The sequence below is a fragment of the Mytilus californianus genome, unplaced genomic scaffold (genome assembly GCF_021869535.1).
Source record: "Mytilus californianus isolate M0D057914Y unplaced genomic scaffold, xbMytCali1.0.p SCAF_14, whole genome shotgun sequence".
Classification (NCBI taxonomy): Eukaryota; Metazoa; Mollusca; class Bivalvia; order Mytilida; family Mytilidae; genus Mytilus; species Mytilus californianus.
The window spans coordinates 10,110,033-10,132,395 of record NW_026262626.1 but is presented as its reverse complement, the minus strand read 5'-3'; the positions used below and the strand labels follow the sequence as shown (position 1 = coordinate 10,132,395).

At 32.3% G+C, this 22,363-nt stretch overlaps 1 protein-coding gene across 3 annotated transcripts in view; it reads left to right on the top strand.

The window, feature by feature from the left end:
• The window catches only part of LOC127724169 (uncharacterized), a 483,200-nt gene that overhangs the window by 293,564 nt on the left and 167,273 nt on the right, over positions 1-22,363 (top strand). Inside the window, exon 1 of one of the 3 annotated variants that reach the window (XM_052231056.1) lies at positions 19,123-19,155. The exons of 1 other annotated variant lie outside the window; for it this stretch is intronic. The gene's annotated coding sequence lies outside the window, so the exon portion shown is untranslated. Of the gene's footprint in view, positions 1-19,122; positions 19,156-19,264; positions 19,279-22,363 lie in introns of those variants that run through there. One more of the 3 variants, XM_052231057.1, reaches the window with a different exon arrangement.

Genomic DNA, 22,363 nt, shown 5'->3' with positions numbered 1-22,363 from the left:
TCTGATATACTACAATCGTTTAAATTACCTGTAGTCTGACATATACAAATACAATGTTCAGATTTAACTCACATCTAACATTTGCCCTCTAAATATAAGATGCTTTATAAATATTAGCTTTTTCAAAAAGCTTCAAATGTAAGATCATACATGTAGCTTAGCAACTGTCAAAAAAGAACATGTTAATTAAAACTTATCCTTGATGCCTCATTTACAATCCACTTAAATAAGTTGAGTTCGAAATGTCTTTTTATGATTGAATTGCTTTGTTTCGGTACCATAACTTATTTCAGTGACATGTACCTGATATCTCTTTTAATTTATATATCAAGATGTTTCATTATCAAATCTTATTGTCTGACACAAGTTAAACAAATACTCTTTCTTTATTTTGATCTTTTCTTGTTCTTAATTTCGATCTTATATAGTTTTAAAAAATGGCATTTGAAAACTTTATGACATGAATAGTAGATTATTTATTGCTTCTTCTGCACAAGTCAGAAATAAATTATATAGCTATTAATTTTCTTAGTTCCTGAAATTATGCAATTTCAAAGCAAGGGGAGGCATGTAAGAGTCCTTATCTGGCCCCTCAAACTACAAAATTTGTGAAATTCTTCAATTTATCAATAAAGATTTTTTTGTTTTATGATGATATAATGTGGGCACAAAAATGCCAGTTTATGATGTCGCTGTGATGTCATAAACATGATGAAATTGTAATATTTTACCTAAAATGGCCATTTTTCTGTCATAGTTTTGTGCAATATCAATATAAGCTGAGCTTTACCCCCAAAGATATTTTACTGTTTTTTAACACTTTTCTATGAGACATGTTGTAGCCAAATATCTATTCTGGTAAGGCCTTGGCTCCTATCTAATTATACATGTAAATGGCAAAGTTTCTAAAAATAAGCTTTTTGGGAAACTTTTGCAATTTAGCATCAAATGCAAGAAGTTTGGAGGCCTAAATTTTATATGTTTTTAAAAGACAAAATTCAAAATTATAAATACTTTTATCAAGCAGACAAATGAAATGTGAATTTTTAAAGGATGTTATTTAATAGGTTATTATAATTTTTGATTGTCAAATTCAAAAGGCCAAAAAGAGTGGCCTAACCATACCTTCTCTTTTATATTATATGATACGTGTACTCATTTTTCAAACAGATAGTCAAAGAGAAATAGTTATTCTTTAAGTATAAAAAATGCATACAAGAATTTCCATATGATATATAGAGTGCATTTCTTTCTAACACAAAAACAGATGCAAACGGCTAAGCGTGCACATGTTTTGATCATTTGTTTCTAATATACGTTTGCAAAGTTTACATAAACTTTGACAAACTATGCACTCGCTAAAAATGCGTCTACAGTTTGTCGTTCATCGTTTGTTAGTACAAACGCTTCATTTGTTTCTAACTTCAACCTGATTAAACGATGTATTTGTTTCTACGTTTGCAAAAAGTCTGTTTACCAACAACATGTGCATGCATTATTGGAAGTTCAAACAGGGTCAGTAAACACTGATTTAACGATGTATTTGTTTCTACTTTTGTAGCGTTTAGAAAACAACAACAAACGCCACACAACGTTTACAAAATTTTGGTTAGAAAGAAATGCACTAATAAATAGCAAACAATTCTTGATTAACAAAATTGCATGAAAAAATACATGACCTTGAGATTAGGACATGTAAACAAATCATTTGCTTAGGACAAAACAGAGAGCTCTGAATATGTTGCATATTTGCATATTCAATGCACTAAAAATTGTCAGAAATACAATTGAGGTATAACTTGTAACAAACAAATATGGTAAAATTTAACATTCTATTTCATTAAATGATGCCCAACACCAACCAGAAAAGTTCAGTTTCTTTGTACTTCTCATAAACTTCATGGTCCAAATTTGTTTAACAAATGTTTTTTCCTAGGGGAAAACTTCAATGACGGTCTGAATGCACAGGATCCCATAAAATCAAGAGGATCAAAGATATATCATTTGTATTTATTTAGTTCTTTGGCATTTTTTTACCAATCACAGAAATGATTTCTACTGTTTGTTCTTATGTTGTGCTGTCCCCGGGTAAGGGGAGGGCTCAGCACTAACAAACATGTTTAACGCCTCTACATTTTTATATGCTAGTCCAAAGTCAGGAGCCTGTAGTACATTGATTGACATTTGTTGCTGTATATCATATTTGATTTTCGTTTATTGTTTTGTACATAAATCAGGCTATTAGTTTTCTTGTTTGAATTGTTTTACATTTGTCATTTTGAGGCCTTTTATAGCCAATACTGTGTGGTATGGGTTTTTTCTCATTGTTAAAGGCTGTATGATGACCTATATTTGTTTACTTATACGTCATTTAATCTCTGGTGGAAAGTTGTCTCATTGGCAATCATACCAAAGCTCTTTATCTTTATAGATCATCTGTTTTTATTTCTTTGGTATTTTTTTTTGACCGATCACAGAAATGAACATGCAATGAAATCCATATTGACAAACATACATTTTTTAGTGTAAAAAACTTCTCATATTGAATTTCATCTCCTATCATATCAATAAAAGTAATTAATTTAAAATTAAAACCTAATGTGTATCATTCTAAAAAGTCTACAACTTCGTCCAATTCTCTCTGTCTAGCCTGTTTATGTGCCCATCTGGCTTCCATCAGTTGAGGTGAGAGTTGAAACTTATCATGATGTATAGCATTACCACAATCTGGACATATTTTATCAGCTGTAAAATGAAATTAATGGAATTTAAATTATCCATAAACTAACAGAACACAAAACATCATAGCTGTAAATCTATTTATTTCATACTGTCAAAACAATTTGTTAAATGGTTTTCTTCCCAAATTAAGTAATGGTTTCATTGGTTGGGAGTCAGAATAATATGTTCAACAAAGGTGCCATAACTTCCTGCAGAATTTTAATGAGAAACATGATTAAAATCATAATCATTAGGTTGGTATAGTAATAAGCAGTATATATATATTCAAAGGACACAAATATTATTGTACAGAAAATGAATGTATTATTTGCCACTAGACTTCAAACATTAAATAAATCATTCATATCTGTAAAGAAGATACTAGTTTTATGTGTTGTTTCTCTAACAACCAGATTAAGTTTAATTTGGATTATTTGGAGAGGAGTTTAGATAAGAAAATGATTTCTAAAATGAATTCCAATTAAGCATATGGTCAGTAAGATATAACTAAACATCACCAAGATATCCAAACAACAATGCACCACAATTTACCTAAAGAAAACAAAAGTGGTCCAAAACCAAACCAAGAATTACCATCAACAATGAAACATAACTTTCTTAATTGAAAAAATGGTCAAAAACTAGTAAAATTAAGTCCATGACAAATGGAATGACAACTGAACTTGATAAAATGCTTCCCTTACTCCGTTCACAAAGGTCTTAATTGAAAATAAATTTGGTCCAAAACTAGTAAAATTAAGTCCATGATATATGGAATCAGGCAATTGAACTTGACAAAATACTTCACTTACTTCTTACAGCATTGGTTATTGCTAAATAAATCTTCCAAATAAACATAATTATCCAACTCACATCCCAATGGTTTTGGCGGTGTCTTCTAGTACTTATAATTACTGTAGGTGAAGTTATGTCATTGGGTTTTTTTTCAAATAGAGTTATCCCCATACTTATTAAACTAAATGTTATGTATTATCAAAACTAGGAAATTAAAGGCAGCTAGACTTTACAACAGGAAGTTATGTCAAGACCTTTACAATGACAGGGTTTTAACAAATAACATGAGTTACCTCCCCTATCAGAAAACATATGACATTATCAAAATGAGTTAATATATATATCTCAATAGCTAGTGGAGTTACTTACCATGTAATCTGAAAACAAATGACATTATCATAATGAGTTCATTAAAGCATATCTGGTATCAATGGCTAGTGGAGTTCATCATAGTAAACATTTCCATAGAATTACTAAACTTTGAATTAAATTATCTTCCATACTTACTGAAAGGTGGCGTTTTAACATATTTGTACAAGCAACCAAAGTGGAATAAATAACCAAAATACAACTTTTCCATTCTTTTTTCTTTTATCTGTTACTGGTTCCTAAAACAAGGAAAACATTTGTCTTAAATCTCAACTAGACACTAGACACAGATGATGCCCCAGTTGAAGACCAGTTAATGATTCTATTATCGAAGCAGACTCTCCCCCCCCCCCCCCCCCCCCCCAAAAAAAAAAAAAAACAAAACAAAACAAAACAAAAATAGACAAAGGTAAGCAAGTATTCAATCACAAAGCTTTTTTACTATTGTGAGCGGTGAATGTAAATACACTGAATACGTATGTAAAGTTTGAACAATTAAAACTTTTTGCTACCTTGTCATAGGCAATACGATGGTCACAACAAGTGGACCAGTAACTGATTACCTTTCCGAAAGACCTTTATTCACTTCCATTTTATTGTGGGCATTATCTTGCTCAATTTTTAGGTATATGCATAGGGTACTGTTGGCTCTTGGTTGTCTTTTTTTTTGGAGGGGGCGTTGTGTAGCCCGATTTATGGTTTTTGAGTATAAATGCTTTGTAAAAATAATCATATTAAGAAAATAATCTTTCAAACTGGAAAGCCAGAATTGTCGTAAAAATTTGAAAAGATATTGTTCACATGATTATCGAAAGTAACTTCCTTATAAATGGAGAATGTGCCCATGGGACACAGATGATGCTCCGCTTTCATATAACGTTATGTAGGGACAAGAACTCAAGAACGGTAAACGTGACGCCACCCAAATTCAAACTTGATCTGTGTTTTGTGATAATAAGCATTGTATATAAGTTTCATAACATTTGGTTCAGGCAAACTTTAGTCCGAGAACGGAAACCAATTTCGGGACGTTCGTATTACGGACGGACGGACGGACGTACAGACGGACAAGGATAACACTTAATGCCGTTTCCGCTGCGGCGGGGGCATAATTAGAAAAAAAGTGTTTTTTTTCAACCTTAAGGAAAGTTTAACTTATTTATGATATGCCTATGATAGCGTGTGTTCATACTTTTGTTTTACTTTTAACATGCAGTATTTATGGTAATTGTTTTACGAGTAATTCAAATTACTTACATATCGTATTTGTCTCCTGCAAATTCATCATTTTTAATTATTCTCCAAAGAATCTTCCGTTAATAGTTTTATGTTAACTCTTTGTTGAGATCTGTAGTGTATTGTTTTATTAATTATTATGTGGTTCAGAAATAGGTTAACGCTCCTACGGGGACTTGAAGTAAATTAAGACTACAGTAGTTTGCCGATTTTCAAATCTCGTAAATCGATTAGAAAGAGACAGTCAGAATTCTACTTAGTCAAAATTATCTCCCCATTACGTACCTATTTTTTACAGTGAAAATGTAGGAGTGAAGTGCTGTCAATTTAGCTCTTGAAAACCTAGCTATAAATTTATCTTCATAGCATCACTACGATCCTTACATGAGAGTTGTATATTTAAAAGACAAATGTATCTACTATCTATTGAGCATTTAGACCTTTTGTCAACTTTAAACTATCGTCGGGGGAATTTTTCGAAAGTTTAAAGAACACTTTAAGTATAAATACGTAAATGAGATGCAAAAACTCCTAAATTATACACCTACATTAGACTTTTAAAGCCCATTGAAACAAATGTAAACAATTCAAATATGGCCAACTTGACCATTTTTACCTTCTCCAATAATGAGTTTCGGTTCTTTTGTTTAATTTCAACTGGATATCAGCCTGGAGTAACAAACAGAAAGTGAATAAATCGCATGAACTCCAAAGGGTTCGAGACCGGGTGCGCAGGAAATTCTGCCGTTAGCATAAATGCGTATATCTATAATAAGGGGCTCTGGCGGAGTTCCGTATACACAATGGCTACCCCAAATGAAGCAATGGCAAAGTCCATGCTTTGTTAAGGGATACCCAAAACATGATTGTGATAAAAAAAAAAAAAAAAAAAAAAAAAAAAAAAAACGGGAGGTGCACAATAACATGTCATGGTTACAATAGTCGGAAAATTTAGATAAATTGTAATAAGGGGTTAAGGAAGACTTCCGGAAACAAAATGGGTACCCAAAATAAAACAATAGCAAATTCCATGATTTGTTAACGGAAACCCCAAAATGATTCTGATAAAAAAGGAGGTGCACAATAGCATTATTTGGTCGTTGGAAAGTTTCAATAAATTCTGATAAGGGTTTACAAATGTGTACTATAGTCAGATAGTGTAAAGATATGACAAAAGTCCATGTCATCTCAAAGTTAAGTTCAATCAGGCCATTGGTTTTCAAGTTTGAATTGTTTTACATTTGTCATTTCGGGCCTTTTACAGCTAACCATGCGGCATGGGTTTTGTTCATTGTTGAAGGCCGTACGGGTGACCTATAGCTGTAAATTTCTACGTCATTTGGTCTTTGGTGGAGAGGTGACTCATTGGCAAAAATATCACATCTTCTATTTCTATATTAAAAGAAATCATTACGATGAAAGTATATAGGAGGTGCAAAGGAACATCATATAAGTAAGATTTTGTAAGTTACATGTAATTCTTTGAAGCGGTTTAGGAGCAGTTGTGAATACAAAAGTGGACCAGATGGACAATCGGACGAACGAACAAATGGACGGGAGGATTCCCTATTCAGATACATAAAATACCAGATACCCAACACCTAATACCGTTCGCTTAAGAAATTAAATAGTTGTATACTAATATCCGATTTAAAAACATTATTTTTTATACCATTGGTTAGGTATCACTTTGTTAACTATCAGTTCATCGTCGCTGGTGGACTATCAGTCCAAAATGGTACCATCCGTCTAGAAGCCAGTGCTAATGTATTCGCATTGTGAAAAAAATTCGAACACGATTATCGTACTCAGGCTCAGAAATCAATTATTCAAATAACTGGATTTGTTTTTTTTTATACTCTTATTACTGAGTAAAGTTTTATGACCGAGTTTTAAAAGGCTTGTTGAATAAGCATTTTTCGTCTGTGTGGTCTTTAACTTTTGGCTTTATAATCTATGGTTCTCGAGATAATTGATTGAGGTTCCTCCAGAAACACGTGGAATGCGCACGAAAATCGGTATCATATTTTTTTTTCATAAGAACGTTTAGGGTATTTATGGTTAAAAGAAATTGTTAGATTTTCAGATGCAAAAAGAAAAAAAAGTATATTTTTCGAATAATTTAACAGAAAATCCAAACAGGCATTATATCTGGCAGATTTTTGTGTTTTTGCATTTTGTTTTACATTAACAAAAATATTGAGATGTTTTGTGAATTTCAATGAGGCAACTTTCTACTAGAGAGTAAAGGACGAGGAACGTACACAACCACAGGTCACCGATCGGTCTTTAACAATGAGCAAAACCCATACCGCACAATAAGTTATTATACAGTCAAATGTGTTGCAATCATCATGATTTTTTCAATTGAAAATGTTAGTTATAAAACCGTTACTATGACTTAGAAATCCGTACATAAGTTTTAAATTTCGTTAATTGGATAATATTATACAAATTTATTGATGGAATTGTAGGATAGCGTCTTTTTCGAGGAGAATTGCAGAATAAAAATTGCTGGACAGTTTGACATTATTGTTTATGAACAAACTGTAAAACTCGAAAGGAAAGAGATCTGATATACTTATCAAATCGATACAAAGGGAACAACAACAAAGACATAACAAAACAACAAAATACACAAAGTATCGATCTAAGAGTACAGTCAAGCAGTTTCTAAAAGCTAGTTTATAACCAAATTTCAACCAACAAATTAACAATTTTTCTCCAGAATAATATTGTTTTATGGTTTCAAACTTCTTGTATTTAATGGAAAACTACAGGAACTACATGTTAAAAAGCCTCATTTTGGCTCCTTACTGATTTTGCCAAAAAACTAAATGCCAGATGGCAATTTAAGGTCAAATATGCCAATCAAGTACCAAAACAACTTTCATTTCTGCCAGATTATATCATCCTATTCCTTCGAGGGACCTCGATGGCCGAGTGGTCTAAGTAGTTCATCTACTGTATCACTATCCTGTCAACAATGAGGGTGTGAGCTCGAATCAGATGCGTTCGACTTTAATCTTAATTGACTAGGATTGTCAGTTTTCCTGCCGAAGTTCGGTAGTTATCTCCGGGCACTCGGCTTCCTCCATCAATGAAAACTGGCCGCTACGATAAAGCCAATAATTCTGAAGTCGCGTTAAACATCAACAATCAATCTATCAGTTGTTATCCATTCGTTTGATGTGTTTGAGCTTTTGATTTTGCCATTTGATTAGGGACTTTCCTTTTTTAATTTTCCTCGGAGTTCAGTATTTTTGTGATTTTACTTTTCATCCTATGCATTTATCAATAGAACTGACATTATTCTTCGAAAAGATTGAGTTTTTTTTTTTAATATCACAAAACTTCATTAAAAATTCAATGCAATTAAAAACGAATATTGTATAAAACATATTATTGCAATGTTTAATATTGTCTATTAATATCGAATCTCCAGAAACATAATTACATACATTGTAATATAACTAGAAATTGTATTTTTCCGGATAGAACGTAATTTCATATGTAAAATTGAAAAGGATTATTAATGCTAATGAAGTTTTTGTTCATAGTAATAAATTCAAACTTGTTTCAATCGAAAGCACTCGGTTCCCCTGTTAAATCATATATATTTTTAGATCCTAATTAAAATGCATTTGTTAGCTATATACAAACATAAAACCCTGATATTTCAAAGTACTCATCATATTTAAAATACTATTTCCCCTAAACAATTAACTAGATTTTAATTAAAATCAATAAATCTAACAAATGTTCATAAATCTCATTTATCCGATTACATCTGTAATTTAGAATTCTTATGAATTTCATGAAGCCTATTATTTTGAGAGCAAACAACAAATAATCACATGCAGAAAAGAATATTAAAATTACCAAATAGAATACTGGAATAAAGTTCCAAGGTATTCAGAAAAATAAAAACAGGAGAATATTGGTCTCGACAACAACAACAACAACAACACTCAATTTAAAGCAAAACATACGGAGCAGAAAGTTCCTCGCCCGTCATTCGAATACAAGGAATTGCTATGTTTACGTCAACCCAAGAAAACCATAAAGAAAAAACAAAACGAAAGACAACATGTGGCTCACATACGGTTGACACACATAACAATAGAAAAGTTTTGAATAAATTGAACAAAGACCATGAAAGATCTTCAATCAACACGGACTTCTCGTCAAAGACGCGATATAAAGACATTTAAACTTTTGATTCATCGAGACTCCGGTCCGTTGATATTGGTTTGCATATAGCAACTTGGAAAAACAAACTTATCAAAATACCAGTTTTACAATTTTGGACCCCATATTTTACGTGCGTTTCGTCAATAAAAAACTCATCAGTGACTCTCGAATAAAAATAAAAGCTCTACAAGTCTTTTAGTTTTATTTTCCGTTGGGTTGTTGTCTAATTGACGTATATAAACTTTTTATCCATATTCAATCTTATTAAAATACAGATCATGTGGTCACACTTTCCTTACAGGGATCTAGCAACACTCTGTTCTAATTCTGTTAATTCACCAACCAATGAAATTTCTGCCTCCAAACTTTTGAAGGTGTGTATCATTACGACAACACCTGGGGATCCCGAAAGGTCTTTATAACAGAAGGTTGGTCGGGGGGGGGGGGGGGGACTTGCCATGCCATGAGTGGCAGGTATGAGCCGCTGGAATCAGTCCGTATATGACCGTATTTCAACATACGCGATATATGAAAAGGGAGATAAATTGAGATGAAATATATGACAAGGTTGCTGATTGAACCATAAGCTCATGATCAGAGATGTCGTTTTCTCTCTCTCACATAAACCATTAAGTTCACGCTCGTAAATGCATTAGATATTTGTCAATTTCAATTATCTCTTCATGAAATAGCGTAATGATGATGGCTATACGAACATTTTTGGAAAAAATATATGAAATGGTATATGTATTTTTGCTATTCAAAACATATGAAAAAGTTGTGGTCCTGGATGTCTTAGCTGCATGTTCACCCTACCATAAACAGGATTGAAGTGCCCCCTCCCCGAGGATAAATGTTAGCAAAGCGTGCACACAGGATCTGCATTTCAATCATATTGATCCATATTGAACAGTTTAGTGTCATTTATATAATGAATAAACTATTTTTTTTTATATCAGAATCACTATTAATCACGAACTCAAAACATCAAAGAAATTAGAAAATAATCTTTGCGGTATTTTAATGCCAATATTGAATGCCTTATAGAAATTCTACAATAAAAGACCTATGTTCGTTAAAGCATGATAATGGCAATCTTGTCAAGAAAAGTATGTGGTTGTTAAACCAAACGTAATATGTGTTAAAACAAATACTCTCAACGGACTCATTGTTTTTTTTAATTTTTTTGAAAAATTTTCTCTATTTTTTACGCTTTTTGCCCATTATTCTCTATACTTAATATGTAGCACCTCATTATTCTCTATTACTTATTTTTTTGGTCCATTTTTCTCTATTCTTTATATTTTTTGCCCATAATTCTGTATTCTGTAAACCCCCATCCACACCCTCCTATTTTAATGAGATAACAAAAATCTGTACTCGGTAAACCGAAGGAATGCTATTTCAAAAAAGTAATTGCTTGAAGTTAAGCCCTATATTAGAAAAATAGGGTATGTCAGTTTGGTTAGAAAAAATGAATGAATCTACGCCGCAGTACGGTATTTTTAAATCAATTCTCATTTTTCCTCTCTAAAAGATTAGTTTTCATAAATGATGAATATGAATGTAAAATATATTTACAACGGAATTTTTCTTTCAATTCACATTTTTTCTTAAAGATTAGTTTACATAAACGATTATAAAATCAATGTCAGTGAAAAGAAAAGATATTATTCCCAACTGGGCGTTTGTTTCCAAAATGGGTTAATTGGTATTTTCTTTTGAGTCATATTCGATATAGCATCACATACTTATTCCAGCAATGGACGGCAATATATCATATCAACAGGTTGTACTTTCAGTGACTGCAATTTGTCTTTATTTCATTTTTTTTCATTCAATTAATGGTATTTATGTCTGGTTAATGTCCAGTGGTAAATACTGCATGCATATTCAAGGCGAGAACAAATTAACAATACATTCAAAAGGCCTATTCTGCAAAGTGGGTCAGTAGAATGAAGGATTTAAGATTGCCTTTGAACAATGATTGTATGTTGGATAGGCGCAGAAATCTGGCCATGAAACAGGCCACCTATGGACAACTCAAAGATGTGTTGCAAGAATTCTTTAACGTGTATATATGGTTACGTATTGATACAATCCGCATAGTCAACTGGTCGCCTCTCTTGTTTGGGTTTTACCGAACTTGAGACTCCGATTTCTATGTCTCAGTCAATCCCTTAGGACTGGAGGAAAAAAATCATTCAATACTTTGGATTTCTCATGAAAGAGATAGTTTCAGTTTCCCCTAGATGTATTTCAAACTGAGACTATTTCATGAAATCTTTAAATTTTACTAACATTCATAGTATTACAGGGTATCACAGGGTCACGTATGTACTAAAATCTATTCAAAGCCATTTGTCCCAAATCAAAATATGTAAAAACACATCTACGTGCTAAAACTAAGGTTAAAATTCCTCAGGAAAAGTTGATCTAAGACTAAGATTTTTTGCTTTACAAACCTTTAGACAACAGCGTTTCTGATGAAAGTTATTCCATAAGCACGTGTTGTGCGCACGATATCATATCATTTAATTAGTTTTTCGCGCTATTGGGTGTTTCATTTCTGGTCGACATATAAGCCACAATTTCAACAGTGTTATGGTAGGATTTAAGGGCAGAGATGTATTATGGTTTAAAGATGAAGGGAAATTCAGCGTGGTTTCTTGTCTGAAAAGGGACAATGTTTATAAATAAAATATTTCAATTTTTGAATATATTTATGTATAGATTTTGCTGGATTTATAGTATTTTGGGGATGTAAAAAGCCTTTCTCAGTATTCATAATGTTTTTCTTTGCATTGAACAAATATATATTTTCCTTAAAAAAACTGCATGGTCGTACGGGGCAATACTAAAAGTAAAAATAATTAAACCGAAACGCATGATGTGCAGGTGTGTCATCAGTTGCGTTCGAGACCAAACTTTTGGAAAGCCAAATATATATAAGTCGTCTATAAACATCAATGCCAAAAAGGCATGATCAGTAACGTCGGGGTAGTAATAGTTCAATAGAAGTGGTTACGTTCTGGGGATAGGAAAAACATGAAATGATTTCTGTGCTAGCAACACTTGTTTCTGGATTAACCATCATTATGCGTCTATTGTCAACTTTGTCTGAGGGAGTTATTACCTCAAGTTTCACAAAAAAGTAGTTACGTCGACCATGATACGCAATGTTGACTTCAGTTTAGCACAGCAACGTCAACGCTGTTTCGGAGTTTGCCTCTGTTTAATTTAAAAAAAAAAAGACTATCAACAGTCTACAAAAAAACCCAATAATACAGAAAACTAAGACTGGGCAAAACGAACCTCACAAAAAAAAAAAACGGGGGTGATCTCAGATGCTTCGGAAGGGTAAGCAGATCCTGCTCTACATGTGTTACAAAATATACTTCTATAGAATATCTTAATACGTTTTACAAAGTTGATTATGCATCATATGAGTTATGCTAATCATGACATATATGGGCACTGAATAACTCATGAACGAAATTTACCCTCAGTCGTATCGATTTATTGGTACTAAAAATGTATGCTCCGACTTACGTGCGCATAACTGGATTGACTTCCAAGAGGTCAAATCGATACCAAAAGTTTGGAAAAGCAAAATCATAAAAAAAAATAAAAAATAAGAGAACAAAAACCAAAGGTCATAAACAGAACAGCCAAATCGTCTGAGGTCAACTTTAGTGACATATAGTTACTAAATTCTACGTCATTTAGTCTGGTGGAGAGTTGTCTCATTTGCAATCATACCACATCTTCTTTTCTATGTATTTATCTCTTATTATTATATGTCTTGATTTATCGACCAAGATAACTATGGTCGATAAATAAATCTGTTTAATCTGTTTGATCTTTTATGATTATTGTGTGCTGGATAATCAAAAAGACACCATGATTTACATATTTTACCTGAATGCGTCAAATGACATGACCTATCGTTGTTCTATAGGTAAATGTCAAATGCAGATATGCACCGAACATTCTATAGTTACAAAAGATCTATTCTGCGCACGTGCTGAACTAATCAACAAGGACACAACAATTAACAGTTATGGTAATTATCAATCAACTACGCAAAGAGGTTTAACATTTTCATTTAACTAGTTTGATTGTTGTTTAAGAGAAGAAAAAGATGTTCAAAAATTTCCTATTGGACGGATGAAAGTTTAACCAGCCTTTATGTTTAGTTTTATATCTTTTACAAGTTAAGATGCAGAATAATTGAAAATTCTTTAGATACCAGAGATTATAGAATATATTTGAACGCTTGAAATAACAGAAGTTACAGTTGTTCGATTTATAAATGGCAAACGCACGTATGTACCCAATAACTTGAATCCATGTTCGTAGAACATCAAGTTTTCTCTTTTATTGTAAGGCTAATCGCATGGATAATGTAATTATGGTAATGAAAGGGATTTTAATCGACTAAACGATGAAAGTACTTAGGATATTTAAGCTAAGATCATGCTATCTTCTAATTTTAGAACTGCTCGTTTGAACACTTATGATAATATTTTTTTAAGATATAAGTTCCAGTTGAATAAACACACATGCTAAACAATTTTATTAAATCTCCCTTCTGTAAAAAAATAAAAGAACACAATACAAAAAAGTCATATTTTATTTTGCTTTTTGAAAAAATAAATATTTTTTTGCGATATTATACATCTCAGTCAGCAGGGTTTAAGAACATCAGTTGTTCGACCTGTTAGTCAAATGCGTTTTGTTAAAATATACTTTTTCACTTTTTGGTCTTTTGGAAAAATGTTGTTTGTGCTGTATTTAGACCCCTCTACAAAGAAATTTGTTTTACATGCACACGTATAAAAATTGCGGTTTTTATTCAACGCAATCATAGGTTTGAACGTTGTTTTCAATTTAGACTTATATATACAGAATGTATTTTTAGCCTTGTATCACCATCACTGCTGGTGATCCGATGGATAAAATCTGTTGTAGAGTCGTCACTGGTTCAGACGTACTTATAATATAATTATTTCTGTGACTGCATCTTACATTAATTTGTAGGATCCTTTACAAAAGATAATTCAGCTGATCTGTAACAATTCTATCTTCATGCCTTATATATCATGTACTGTGTTACGACGCTAGATAAAAACTGACGAGGAAAGGTAACACCCGGCCACCGAAAGCTTTATTATATAGAGCCTAGTTGGTCGAGTGGTCTAGCGCGTCGGGCATAGTGCAAGGCGATTTGATGCCACGATATCTCAGTAGCATGAGCTCGAATCCCGGCCAGGGAAGAACAAAAAAATTTGCTTCCGCAAATTTACAGATCTAACATTGTTGGGCTGTTGTTTAGACGAATTATATATATATATATATATATATATAAAGTGCCTAGGAAATCAACCTAACAGTGTTAGAGTAGATCTGGTTCTTTTCTTCCTCCCCGACCGGGGCTAGAACCTGTACTTTTCACTTCATATATATATATATATATATACTTCTACATCAACACCGCATTATCCTCTCCTCTAACTATAGCTGATGTATATAATCCCCTCCTCTAACTATAGCTGATGTATATAATCCTCTTCTCTAACTATAGCTGATGTATATAATCCCCTCCTCTAACTATAGCTGATGTACATAATCCCCTCCTCTTACTATAGCTGATGTATATAATCCCCTCCTCTAACTATAGCTGATGTATACAATCCCCTTCTCTTACTATAGCTGATGTATATAATCCCGTCCTCATATATAATCCCCTCCTCTAACTATAGCTGATGTATATAATCCTCTTCTCTAACTATAGCTGATGTATATAATCCCCTCCTCTAACTATAGCTGATGTATACACTCCCCTCCTCAAACTATAGCTGATGTATATAATTCCCTTCTCTAACTATAGCTGATGTATATAATCCCCTCCTCTAACAATAGCTGATGTATATAATCCCCTCCTCTAACTATAGCTGATGTATATATATATATATATATGTGTGTGTGTCAGAAAAAAAGAGACAGAAGATACCAAAGTGAGAACTAAAACTCATACAAGTTTGAGCTTTCTAAAAAGCTGTTGACTTCTTCGCTCTATCCTAAATTAAGGTAATATGTGTGCATGTGGTTGTTGATTTAGTATTGGAAATGTGGTATTTTTAGATATTGATTGATATAAAATGCAATAAATATTTAGTTTCAGTGAAAATGATGTTGTTCTAATTTAAGAGTGTGCGTTATACACCCATACTTTTAAAATTCTGTTCACTTTACTTGTTGAAAATTAAAACATTTACAATTAGATACGACTCTGGAGGTGTGACTAGATTGGCAGAAGTTATAAAATACAGATAATGCATTTTTGTAAACATTGTATAGGAACATTGCTTAGCAAAACAAATCGTGCATATTGCAGATTAACAAAGCAAATAAACACGTATTAATAAAAATATTGATATTTCAATATTGAATTTCAGTGTGCAATATATGCATAATAAAACGAACATGAATAAATGACAGTTGATCGGAACTGAAATACACATAGTTAATTTTCCGGCATTTGATGTCTTATCTTGAGACGAGAAAAGTCTGTAATTCTTTATCTCATTTAAGCCAATAGCTGTTGCTGTATCTCAGCCGCATCATAAAGCAACCAATCAGAATCTATATGTGATAAGTAATTATTTCAAGATTGCGTGTATATCAACTGAAACTAATAGCTTCGCACCGTGATGCAAAGCAAAAAGAGAACGTCAACATCAGAGCAAAAGATGAAAAAAGACGAAAAAAAACCCAAACAATTCTACAAAGAAACAAAAGACTGAGCAACACGAATACCACCAAATTTTGGGGTGATCTCAGGTGTTACTGAAGTATAACCATTGCTGGTTCGGTGCAATACAGAGTTATTTCATTTTCTGATTTCCAATTCTCGTCTTGAATATTCATGAAATATTTGCTACTGGACGTTAAGCAAACAACAATCAACCAAACCCAATAGGCTATCCATATAGACCGCATTCTGTTTGTCCACTTGCTACGAAGAACTACATTTATACAACAAAAGTTTAAATTCTATAGATTCAATTGACCGATTTAAAGGTGCAATTATCTATCTTCCGTAATTAACTGGGACCAATGTATCGAAACAACATCTGATAATACAAGAGTGTATTGTGAAATGTTACGTGGTCCATATTAAATATTTGCTCTAAATAAAATAAAATGAGAAGGAGAAGTTCATGATCAATTTATCAATTTCTGATGGCAACAAAAAGGACAATTCTATGAATACTATTCAGATATTAATTAATATATTATAACAAATCCTCACGCGCAAAACCAAATTGGTCATAGTCATAATTATTTATAATATATTTCAAAATAGTATAATTTGTATTGGTAAATAGGTATAATTACATCTATTATATTATAAATAAGTATACCATCTATTGGTGTATTGTTGAAAATTTACATCGCCCGGAAATTCTCAATTTAAACAATTAAAATTCAAGTAAATATTTTATAATGAATATTAATATTTGGTTTTTGTGTTGACAAATACTTAATCATGAGAACATCCCCGATGGTAGCATATATTTACGTCATTAATATATAGATATCTATAAACAGAGTGCCTTTTTACATATGTCTCTTGACCTATTTTATTAGTTATTTAAAACATTCAATTCCTTAAAACTCTTTATCCGGATTTCCTTTGTCCACTTGATGTTGTATTAATTCAGGACCAAGTCAGGAATATGACAGTTGTTTTTCCGTCGTGCCGTTGGTCAATAACTATTGATTTTGTCGCTTTGTATTGACTTCCCCTTTTTGAATTTACCTTACAGTTCGGTATTTTTGTTATACTTTTGTCAGTAAAGCTGTAATACATTTTTTTTTAAATCATTTACTATTAGATGCATATTGAGGAAAATGACTTCATGTGGTAATTTGTTTTCGAGACCACACGCAAACAGGTGTGCATTTTTCAACAGTTATACTGATTTTGGAATTCCCTCTTTTAACCATGATACCAAGCATGCATGGAAATATGATTTACTTAAGGTCATATGATACTTCAAATTTAACAAAAAAAAGTTGAATAGGTTTTACATACTTGAATGACTATTACTATAAAAACATGTACATATACCTTTGTTTATAAAATAAAATCCTTTCATTTATCAAAATATCCAGAAATGTACTGCTATTGAATTATTGTCTACCAGTACTTCACCGACAGCTTTTCCGTATGCAGTGACCTTATAAACCAAAGGAGTTCGGAGTGAGGAAAACCGTGATGAAAGAAAAAGGTAAACAAACTTGGAAAGAAGATAGTTTTAAACGATTCTGAAATAAAAAGTTAAATACACCAAATCATTTAACCACTGTTATGACAAGTTTAATTAACAAATGGGAACGCATATAAAACACAAAAGAAAAAAAAGAATACAAATCTTTCTATCATCTCACTAATTTTGCAAGTGTTCAATGATTCTGTGTTGATTGTTTATTAATAGGTAACTATTGGTAAACTTTGGCACCAAAACCCGAAAGTTAATTTGTAGGTAAAGTTTTTGCTCAACAATCACAGAATCAAATATTTTTGTCGATTATATTGCATGGATTCGTAATTAATGCTAAAAAAACGTGCGCAGATGACTTGGTTAAAATTTATGCATGCATTGGTTCAATAATTTCCTGAACATTATAATTACCAGACACCCGTCGTGTTGCCGTTGATCAGCAAACAGACGTTATCAGTCACAATCTTTGAAGTCATAATCGAGGAAATAAAAGGGAGATTGTTGCTTCCACAAATGTGACTTATTTTTTTTATTTCAGAATTAGTGTTGAACTGTACATAAAATTAATTGCACTCAAGGTCCGTATTCGTGTTACAGACATTCTTTTGTAACAAAAAATTTGTTCCGGCGTGACATTTGTTCCGCCGGAACAAATTTCATAGGTAATATGTTCCACCGGACTTTATATCACAGAAAATTAGTTCCAGCACTGTAAAATGTGTTCCGGAACTAATTTTATGACCAAATGTGAAATAAGTTCCGGAACAAAAATCATAGCTCCATGAATTTTGTTCCAATATTAATATTAAGAGTTTTAAAAAGTTAAATAAGTTCCTGTGATATTTGTTTCAAACGAACGTGTACATATTTCATAGAAATCAATGAATAAGTTCCGCTCAAGCCTATTTTCACAGAACAAATTGCAAGCGAAACATTTTCTTGTTACATTTAAATTATAATGCAAGCTGAGTGCTGTACTGAGTGTGCTTGCATGGAATACATTTGCAATTGAAGGCATGACTGTAACTAAAGGATGAAGATAAGAAATAAAAGCGATGGCAATGTACCATAATTTGCATTTATGTTTTATGTGGTATTCCTCCTTGGTTTTTGTTAACTGTCATGGCCCCGTGTTCATACATGTACTTAGGTCATAGCACAGTTTCAAAAGAGTGTGTCTTTTGTTTCTACATGTCTTTTGATATAACTGATCAGTCACTTTGTCCTTTTCAAATAAGTACATATGTTCATCTTTAACTATACTTTTTTTCTGAATGATTGATTTTTCTTATTCTACTCTTTTCTGGCTGAAAAGTGTCATTTTGATATTTTTTACGGAGTATATATAATTAAACATTTGCTATACTCCACAGGATCCGAATTGGATGATTTACACTTTTTACTTTTTTTATTATTGATATAATACTTATTTTTATAATGCACTTGAATGATAACTTTAAGCTCACTGATGACAAATGCTCAGTATACAAGATATCTTGTTTAACCGGTGGAACATATTTTACAGACAAGGAACTTATTTCACCAGGTGAGGAACAAATCTCACAAACCCAGAACTTATTTAACCAGATAAGGAACAAATCTCATAAACCCGGAACTTATTTCACCACGTAAGGAACAAATTTCACCAACCCGGTACTTATTTCACCAGGTAAAGTGTGGAACTTATTTTATAGAGATGGAACAAATTATATAGAAATCATCTGTGAAAAAAGTTCTCCCAGAACATATCTCCTGTGATATTAGTTCCACTGGAACTTTTTTCACAGGAACAAATTTTGGCTCACACTTTCATGTATAAATCGTAAATCCAATTGTTGTTAGCTAAAGATGTTCTTAACATAATGATTGATGACGCATACCACAATGGGTCGCCTCTTATATCACTATTAGTCGCCTCTTATACCACCATGGATCGCCTCTTATATCAAAACATTCTTATATGTCTTTGCATCGTTTGCAAAATTATAAGCGTGGTATCATTGATGAGATTTTTTGTAAACAATTGTTTGTATATCGATTTGTTATCAATCCACTTCAGTTCAACTCAGTTCAAATACTTTATTGTCACATAGGCTATACAGTTTGTTACAATTACGTTTGATAACAATTACAACTTATTACTTAGAAAACAATGTAGTTCATATATGATTAAATATCTAAGGGTCCCCTGTCTCTAAAGAAACAAGAATGAAACAAAGATGAAACAAACAAAACACGGAAAGATTAATAGACTGAACATTATAAAAGACATTAAAGGGGTATAGAACACCTAAGGGAATTAACTCGGCTGAAAGTTTTAATCACTTACATTATTAAAGAGAAATCAAGCTTTTCAATGATCAAAATTAGTGTTTGTTAAACTGCTATATATCCAATGAAATTATTCCTGTAAATTATGTGGTTCAAACTTCTTGAAATTTTCATGTTTTTGTCAACAGGTCAAAATAGATATTTTGTCTAAATTTTGTGAAAATCAAACTAGCCAAATCTATTTTAGTCAAAGTGTTGGGTACCCCCTAAATGTAATAAGCGTGAAATCAAGTTGATATACAAATCTGATCATGACTACAGAAAGGTTAAAAGGTTAGAACAAATAAACACATTAAACCAAAAACTTCGCCTGTTCAAAATATTAAACAACAACATGCAGTGACGTATTTTTTTTTCTCTAATTCTTCGTCAATTTATCACTTTCTGCACCCATTGTATAAAAAAAAATTTAATCAACGTGTGGTTCGTTTGATCTCAGGTCTTCATTGGTTAAAATCCGATTATGACGTCGAATTTTCTTGCTTTCCTCTGAATTTCCTATTGTGACGGCATGAAAAAAGGCGACCATGCCTGGTGACGTCACATAGAAAGAACACAACTTTTTGCAGATCATTCGAAAAGAAGGAATAAATTTGCCTGCGTATTGTTTGAAAATCATTAGAGAAACAGATTCCACCACCAAATCTCGTGTAATACGATATTTATCCACTCTCGACAGTTAAATTTTAAATATTTAAAACGCTCGGCGAGCCTCGCGTTTTAAATTTGAAAATTTAACTGTCTCGAGTGGATAAATATCGTATCACACTCGATGCAGTGGTAGAATCTATATTTATACATTATATATATCAGAGCATGATATGACGAATTACAGAAAATCTAATATTGTATTCTACAGCCTTGACTTATTTATTGAACATTGTGTGGCTTAAGATTGCATAATCTATCCGTTAATTATAAAGCTTCTGACTTGCGTCTGGGAATAGGATAGTATATTTCTTAACTGTATCAAACTGCCGTAAAATTAACTTTTAATCATATCAATATGATTATCTATGTCAGTTATAATGGGATTATAAATATAATACTCGCCTCACTAGAGCAGACCTGCTATCACAGTTAAAAAAAACTGATATCAAAATATTTGCATACGGCCTTGAACTACAGACAAACATCATCAAACTAAAAATCGTCATGAATATTAAGCATACAATGCAATTCTTTATTCTTTAACTTATATAGGTGAAATATACAACTTGAAATATAAAAAAAAAGATTTTACTCATTAACTGAGAAGAAGAAACAGGCTTGTGTAATTGACGTTTACTATCATTCATATTTGTACACATCATTTTTTCCCCGTGTGATATAAACGTTTAACCCGCCGTGTGATGCATAAGTGGGAAAACGTAGTTCTCACGTGATGAGCACAAACGTTAAACACACGTTGGAAAAAAATTGCCTACCTACATTCCTAAAATATTAGTGATCGTACTGAGAAAAGGGAGAATATAAAACCCTAATTCGAATAATTACAACCAACACAATGAACAAGAGAAAAATAACTCGAATAGACTAACAGTTCTCTATGGTGGCCGGATGCAGCCATTTCGCCTTTTCTCCTTCACTTTCACGCGAAATCGAAAAATCGGGAAATCGGGAATTCGAGAAATCGGAAAATCGGGAAATCGGGAAATCGGAAAATCGGGAAATCGAGGAATCGAGAAATCAAGAAAGCGAAAACGAGAAAACGCGAAGGCGAAAACGCGAAAACGGGAAATAGATTTCTCGATTTTGCGTTTTCGCTTTCTCGATTTCTCGATTTCCCGATTTCCCGATTTCTCGACTTCCCGATTTCTCGATTTCCCGATTTCTCGATTTTCCCATTTCCCGATTTCTCACTCGACACTCACCTCTAATTTCTAGATTTAAATTATTGTGACTTGACTGTTAGTGTTGCTCTCCACCTTGCAATTTGTTTTATAAAACCAAACTGTTCAACTGGTCAGAAATTTGAACAAACTGCTGTAGAAAACTACAGTTAAGTCGTGAAAGTGCAAGGTGATAAAATAAAGCATACTTACAATCCTATATGACTTTAATTCCACTTCAGTGTTATTATGAAAAATCAGTCTTACAGTTTGTATAGATACTTTATTGTTATTGTCATGCTAAAGGTGATAAGTAGTAATTTTGAATTGCTATAAAAATGTCCAAACTAAGCTTTCATACAATTTTTCTTTCAAAAAGTTCCTCCACCAATAAAAACTGACCACCACGAAATAGCCAAAAAGTGCTGAAAGTGGTGTCAAACACCAAAAAAGAAATATCAATCAATCAATTATAGCTGCAAATGTAATAAAATATGTCATTTAAATTATATGTAAAATCAACGGCGGAAAAGAATAATACCCGACCACTCTCAATGATCATGTTTATGAGTGAGCCAAGGAAGAAAATAA